Source organism: Glandiceps talaboti, chromosome 12 (assembly GCF_964340395.1).
Source record: "Glandiceps talaboti chromosome 12, keGlaTala1.1, whole genome shotgun sequence".
Taxonomy (NCBI): domain Eukaryota; kingdom Metazoa; phylum Hemichordata; class Enteropneusta; family Spengelidae; genus Glandiceps; species Glandiceps talaboti.
Genome location: NC_135560.1, coordinates 8,177,584 through 8,186,065, shown reverse-complemented (window position 1 = coordinate 8,186,065; position 8,482 = coordinate 8,177,584).

Below are 8,482 nucleotides of genomic sequence, written 5' to 3'. Positions count from 1 at the left end.
ATCTGATGTGATGGTCGATGGATTTTCTGTGATCCAATGTAAGATGTTTTCCAATAAATTATGGGATAGCAGATATCTCCACCTTGTCTCGGGTTGAACTGCACCATCCAGAGATGGATCTATATATGCATTCCAAACATATAGAAAAGTTCATGTTACTATTTCAATACATGTATTGCAAATCTCACTGTATGCATATGAGGCCCATTTGGAATAATGTGAGAGTGAGAGTTGGAGGTGTATGGACATTAGTTTGAATTTCTATGAACAGAATGTCACGAACAATTCTTCATCAACACATCTCTAAGAACATTCTCACCAAATTTCAGGCAACTCTGCCTAGTAGTTTTTGAGTTAAGTTTTTTGACCAAAATGACACTTTTTCTTACCCAAATCACTCACCTGTGACTTTAACCAGAGTAAATCTGTGAAACACAGTATTATGAATTCCAATTTTTCAAGAAAATTAACAAGTTTACGACAAGTGGATGAATATTATGATTCTGATTCAGATTCTGATTCTGATCTTAATTTCACTGATTACTGATTTACACTGATTTGAATAATGATTTACTAGAAATCTTGGTAACAACTGTTTTCAATTGGATTCAATCAATAGCAAAAATTACACAAAGTGAAGTCAGTCATCTATGCTATTTTAAGATGGTACAGATTTTCCCTCTGTTTCTATTTCAGTGATACTTTTGCTTTGATTTTCCAAGCACATCATTCAGTATATTCACCACCAAGCCATGTATTAAAACGAAATAAGAGTCTGTCAGACTCAATACACTTGCTTATCAGACAATGTAGTCATGCCAGATAGCCTAGCCCTGGACAATGTGTAAATATGAAGTTGGAACAACAGTGTCATTTTAACTGACCATTTTCAGACTCTCTCCAAGTACAGCTAATAATATCATGTACCGTACTATAATATTCTAAATATTCCAACTTCAAAATTAATTATGTAATCATCCTCTGTAACAACAGCAATGATAATCTTAGCATTACCTTTATCATTGAAGACTCTCTCCAGTAAAATCCTTTGTCTTGTTTCTTCATCCCAGTCTCTGACCCACTCCAGGACGATGTGAGCGTAGTTGTCATTTTGATGATTATTGTCCTCATTGGGTGCAATCTCACCAGTCTTGATTAAAGAGCTTAGCACTGACTTGGCTTTTATGGTAGGGGTGCGGGATAACCGATGTGAACTTTCCCAATACCTGATGTGAAATAAATTGCTGTTACAACCCTTTTTGCAATACTGTTACAACCTTCACAAGCTAACTACGGTAAACATAGACTTCAGACAGACATTACAACCTCTCTCACACGTACAGTTATAACCTCCACAAGTTAAATAAGCACAGACTTCAGACAGAAGTTACAACCTCTCTTACAATACTGTTACAACCTCCATAAGTTAACTAAGCACAGACTTCAGACAGAATACAATACTACACTCAATACAGAGTATCTTACATTCTGAAGTCGGTCATTTTAATCCTAAATTGACATTGGACTTCCACTGCCTACCTTTTTCTGGTCTCTTCTGCTATTTGTTTAGCTTGTTCATAAGACCTGCATGTGTAAAGGTTTTCTAACTGGTGAACAAATTTCACCATACCAACTTCTTCTTCTGTTAGTTGGTTAGACTTCTGTAATTCTTCAGACTATGATGGCAGCACAGAAGGATAAATTAATGATAACTTCAGTACATACCAATATCAGTGCTACCAAGTAGGTTCTAATATATAAGTCATTGTTTATTTTAATCAATAAGCACTTCCAGCCACTGTGTACAATCTTGAAACTGGTCAAGAAAACATCTGAGGTCAAAGGTAGTTATATACTTCATATGTGTATGGGTAACCACGGTAACCAGAGCTAAAACATTTTGATACTTTAAAGAATTGCTGATTTAGGAAGTCAATTAAGGAAGATGTCGTGTGTGTGTGTGTGTGTGTGTGTGTGTGTGTGTGTGTGTATGTGTGTGTGTATGTGTGTGTGTATGTATGTATGTATGTATGTATGTATGTATGTATGTATGTATGTATGTATGTATGTATGTATGTATGTATGTATGTACGTACGTACGTACGTACGTACGTACGTACGTACGTATGTATGTATGCATCTGTGTCTGTGAGTATGTATGTACTGTCTAAATATCGGTCTGCCTGGATACTTGCTTACATGTGTATGTGAGTTTAACATAAATCATAAAATATCAACATCATTTTTCCACAGTATTAAACTCACCAAGAAATCTCTAAGACCTTTGCTTGGAGTGTACAAACAGATTTTTCTCAGCTGCTCAGTCACATTATATCCCTGAGAAATTAAAACAAATCATCAATGATATACAATGGAAATATAATGATATGCATACATGGTACAGTGTTTTAAGGATATCTAGCATGATAGGCAAAGACTACAAAGACTGCATGTACAGCAAAGATTTTATGACTTTAGTTCATTTTAATAAAACTGTAATTTATTTGACCTAATACATGTGCATGATTATCACTATGTTGTTGTTTTTTTTCAGTCAGCTGCTCAACCAATATCAGAGGGCAAAAAAAGTTCACAAACATGTTGCTCTGTTCAGTGTTTACATGAGTACAAATAAAACTCAAAGAAATTTTTATAAATCATCTAATGATATCAAATATTGCTGCTTTAATAGTTGACACTATATGATAATTTTGGAAATTTACCCACTTTCCATTTCAGTCCAACCCTACACACAAATACCATATCAAATTAAACTTATACTATGATATAATACAGAATTAATACATGAATATCAGCTATGAACTTACCATATTTTTTAGCATTTTAGCAGCATTTCTTAGATCCTTTGCTGTCAAGGACAAGTACACTTGAGAGAGACCAACTTCAAGAATATCAGAGAGTCTACTGCCGTGACCTTTGTCATGTTGACGTAGGTATGCTTGGACCAATGGGATACAACTATTGAGAATTCCGTCTCGTATTACGTCCTGTTCAAGTAATCAGATAAGATACACAATATTTGAAAATTTCAGGTTTGATAAAACCATGTATGAGTGACACCTAGTGTTGAATTTCAGAGATATAGTGAATTGAAAGACAGATTTGGTAAGGTTTTTTTGACTGCATATATATGATTCAACTAACCTGTCTTTTCATATGTCTCCATTGTTGAATACAATCTTCTGTAAAGTGACCTGTTGGCATATAGAAATCAGAATCATCTTCTTTGACTTCTGAGATCTCTATAAACAAAGATGAATTAAATGAAATATGGTATTTAAAAACATTACACTGTATCTCTCACATTAATGCCTTATTTTTATCAGACAAGAGCTCATCATAGATAAAAATATTGATATCTCGATGGTAAAACAGTCAGAAACAAGCACACTAGATTTGAATTAAAACTGAGTATACACAAGCGAGTGTGTCCATGAACCCTACATGAAGTGGGAAGTGTGTCCTCGACCACGTTTCTTGATCGCTGTTCAGAGCATCTATGCATTCAAAGAAATTGTGCCGCAATGTATAGTTTCATCTGCAAAAACCACTTCAATAGTCAACCACACGTCTGTCTTTGAAAAAACCAACTTGAGTATACTGTACATTCAATTTTGGTACAGTCACTATATATTGGACTCAGCATGTCTTCAGCTTGTGCTATATGTTGTGAATTTTCACCACATCTACTTGTATACCACTTATTTTCAGAAGAACTTTGGGGAAGGGAAGTCAGCAGTCTATTTTGATGATAATTTCATGACACAAACTTTTATGCATTGCGCTAGCAGACAGTGTATACTTACAAGTAAATAGTAAACAACAACAACAACAAGTTACAACATCAATATAATTTTGAACACACCTTCTTTCACTTTTGATTTCTGTGCGGCCCATTTAGGTACATTTTTCAGGTATTGTCTCAATTCACTCAAATATCCCATCAACTTGCTAACAGAACTCTGCAGGTCTTCATGTGAGAGGTCTTCATCTTCTGACACTTGTACAGCCACAGACGCCGCATTCCTAATAAGTTGGTTCACAAACTCCAAGGTCATGTGCAGCAGTTGTTCACCAAACTGTCTTGACTGCATATCAGCATTGATGTTGTCCTTAATGGTTGCCAATAACAACTGGATGGCTGAATCCAGCTGGAAGGTGTCCATTTTAGCTTTGAAAGGTGAGGAAGAAGCTCCTACAGAAATTCCCGGATCAGATTTTTTTGAGGAATGAAAACTGGAAGTGACTGTGGATGATGGTGATATCTTGGGATGGATTGTGAAGACTGTTAAATAATCCAAATGGTTTTATTTTAATTTGCATGCAGTGACAGGCTTAAGTTCTATGTCAATGTTTTACAGTGTGACCACAGAAGTGGAGGCTCTATGGTATGACATGCTTGTACAGAATGGCAATACATGCTCGGTCAAAGTTATAGCGTACGACAATTAAAATATGAGCCTTCTTTTTCATTTTCGACACAATGTGATGAGTGACAAAGCATTCTACAGACAGTTAACTCTACATATTATTTATCAAATAATAATGATGGTGTGCCTGTTATGAATTCAATGTTAGTTGTATACACATAGTGCACTACCACTGGGCTAACTGGGGGTATTTTGAGTTAAAATTACTGTAGATGGCATTTGAAATATGAATATTTCTTTTCATTTTTGATGCAATGTGGTGAGATGTGACAAAGCAAACCACTATCTAGACATTTAACTGTAGTTCTACTAGTTGTAGTATTTGTGGCACTCAAAATGATGTCCGTGCAATGCATTTCATTGTATTTGTAGTGCGCCACCACAGGTCAGAGTGTAGGTTACTTTGTTTATTATACTTACTTGATTCCCTGCTTTTCAGGAAGAAAGCTACAGTATCCAACTGTCGGTGTCTGAGACCAACTTCTAAAGCATGTATTGGTATAGAACACCTATCCCATCTGTTAACCCTACACACTGCATCAGCCACGGTGGCGCTGTCATACATCATGAGCTGAATGTAACATACAATCAGTAAGTAGGGTTTTCAAACGACTTGACAACTCTATAGTTCATTTTGTGCTAGTCTTTTTTCTTGTATCGTAGTTTTGTCCATTTTAGATAATTTTGGATTTTAATCATCGCTCTATATTCAGAATGTCATTTCAATAAATAAATTCCAACACAAAGTTAAAGAAGTTTTTTGTTGGTTTTTTTTACACCAAAGTAGTCAAAATACATATTGCTTGATAATGAGTATTATGAAAACCATGATAACAGCAATATTCCATTTACATATCTTGTAGTCATTTCTGAAAGAAGGTGTCACAAGAGGGCTTCTCGGATGAGAAAAATTGAGGGGTAAAATCACATTGTAGTACATGTACATGTGGAAGTCACCAAGATATGATTAAATAACTCCCTGTTATGAGTTGTTGAGAATGAGAATGCTGAACTTTTGCTGTGCAACATTTGAAATGATGATTTCTTTTTTAAAGAACAGTATAGAACTCAACTATCATGGCACTCACTTCTGTATCAAAGGCTACCTCTGAGCAGCACTCCTAGTGGCAAAACTACACATTCTTTTGTTTTTCTGATAAACCACATTCATATCATAGTATAAATAGCAGCATGGAGGAAAGACTTACCTTGTTAACTAATCCCTCTTGTTCTTCATTGAACACCACAGCACCAATAGAGTTAGCTGTCACTAAGAGGTGAGGATGTGTACTCATATTAGAAAATGCCATACAAGTTGGTTCAGTGAACTCACACTGGTCCTTAACACCTCTGTATAAATTAAAGACACACAAAGCACTATGAACCGAGTTGTCTGTAGCTTCTTTTTTGACCACATAAAAAGCAGACACTGATGTTTCATTGATACTCAGCTGGTTCAAAGTCATTGCATTGCTGTCCACAGGGGATGACAACAACACAGGTAGGTTCCCTGGTTCAAGTTTCTGGTCTCTGAAACTCTGACTGGAAGGTTTGATGGGTCTGGGACCCCCTTTCATGAAACCACACACAGTCCTTTGACCAGACTTCCCTGCATGTGTTTCCTCGTGAGTTTTCACCCACTTAGTTGGTAGTCTAATGCCCTCAACTTCCTGAAACCAGTTCCATTGTTTTCCCCTAGACTTATGATGATGCAGCGGTACAACTCCAACACCTTTACTCAGGGTGACGTCACCGCACAGTGTTTGTTTGAAACTTCTCTCCTTAATATTCGCCATGTGATTTCTCCATGTCCTGTTTGTATCGGTCCTAATACCTTTGTACCTTCCAGGAGAATCCGCCAGACTCTCATCTCCTTGTCTGTCTCTTGGTTTCAAATCTCCACTTTGCAAACTTCTGCTCCTCTTTTTCATCAAGTACTGAGGATTTTGAGTAAAATAAGAGTTCAAGTCGATGGGATATACATTGTTTGCAGAATCAGAAACTGCTAGTAATAACAGATCGTCGGATAAATCAAAACTTGTCAACTCCTTTGGTGTTTCTTCAGTAGAAGAACATCTCTGTAAAATATGCGTCCTGATGTTGACAGTGGCAACCTTCTCTGTCTTAACGAGAGAATACAAAGCTGGTAATTTTGTCAAGGAAATCAAGATATCACAGCAGAACAACTGATCATAGCATAACTGACTACATGGATCAACGAAATTACAGAACTCTTTTTACCCTTCTTGTTGTCTCTGTCAAGAAATTTTCAGATATTCTTCCCCAATATGATGCTACATTCAGCAAAGGGAAAAAACAAGTAACCTAAGTGGCCTTGTCATTTCAGGGAATCATGGGTATTTTCCAGTTTACATCAACACAATCAAAATCACCATTAGTAGTAGTAGAGTTACCTTATTTGAATCTAGTTTTTGAAATGACTACATAGTTTCAAAATCACCACAGTTTTGACAAGAGAGCCTTGTCACTAAGGAGTCAATGATAAAGGCAGTGGTAAAACACTTATGTTTTGAGTACTGTATGGCAATAACTGATAACAGACAAAAAATTTCACAATTACCTTAGTTGTGTAATAATAATTCATGACTATTTATCTGAAGGTAATAAGTAGTTAGAGTCATGAATATTCATTATTCATCTAACACATATACATAACATATATGCTGAGTCCCATGAAATATCAGTGGACCAATGCCAATGAAGGTGCAATAGTTTCAATTTGGTGTTTTTTAGAAATTGCACAAAATTTATGTGATGTGAAATCATGAAATGATTCGCTAGACAGCATAGATAGATAGAGAATTAGATAGATAGCAAGTTTATGAAAATGCTTTTACTTTTTGGAGTGGTGTTCACCTTTTCAGAGACATATAGAGGGCAAGTTTCAAGTTTGTTACAAGGGGTATTTAGAATCATCTTTAAGTGTCACCTACGATATAATTATTTCCCAAAGGATACAAATCACAGCTTCATTTTGCAAGACCACAAGAAGACCTTGAATGACTTTGATTAGGATGATATCTTGAGATTGTACTTCTAACTGCCAGCACTGAAGTACTTCAACTGGTGAATCATCAGTAATAGCTAGTCTACATATGTAGTTATCCACCAGTGCTGTAACCACACTTCCTTGAAGATGTACTACTTTCAAGTCTGTTGTTACAGAGATTTCTACAAGCAAAAAGAAGAAACCATAAATGTATCTTTACTGTTAATCACATCGACTAAAACCGTCGCCATGGTTGCATGTTTCTTATTACTCTGACTAGGAAGGATTTTTGAAAACTTCATGCCAAACTGTCATTGTGTTTTTTTAGTCCTCTTTCTCCCAACTTGAACTTTAGTTGTGTACAAACATATACCCCCCTAGCTAGCTTGATCACAACACATGTGAAAGATAGTTACTCTACCTGTACCAGTGTAAGTCTGCAGTGCTGACTGCAAGGACTCCAAGCTACACTCTGGACCAGTGTTTTGTTGAAATGTCTCCCCATCACTGACAATGCTACCCAACTGAATGGCTCCTTGTCTTGTAACGACAGCAAAACACTGCTTCAACGTTTTAGTCTCACTCTGGTTGCCATGGATACTACTGTCCCACACAAACCTGTGAAATACCACCAAATGATTGTAATAATAATAGTGATAATAATAAACTTTATTTAGACTCAACAGCCTCATAGGTAAAAGCCTTTTTTTGGTGAGGGTCGAGTAAATGCATGGTGTACATGCATATATACATCAAGTAAAGAATCTGGACATTTCCATACTTTTCTATATACATCATGCATTTACTAGAAAGTGTTTTATCAGTCACACAAGTTTTGATATCACATATTTGTTCAGTATACATCGCACATAATTATGCATGATTATGCAAATTAAAGATTTCATGGAACTGTATTGCAAAAACTTCACTATGTAGCACATATAATTGAAACCTCAGTGTACAAAAGTGATAACTTCAAGATTAATTCTAATTAACGCATGAAACATAAAATAAAGAATTT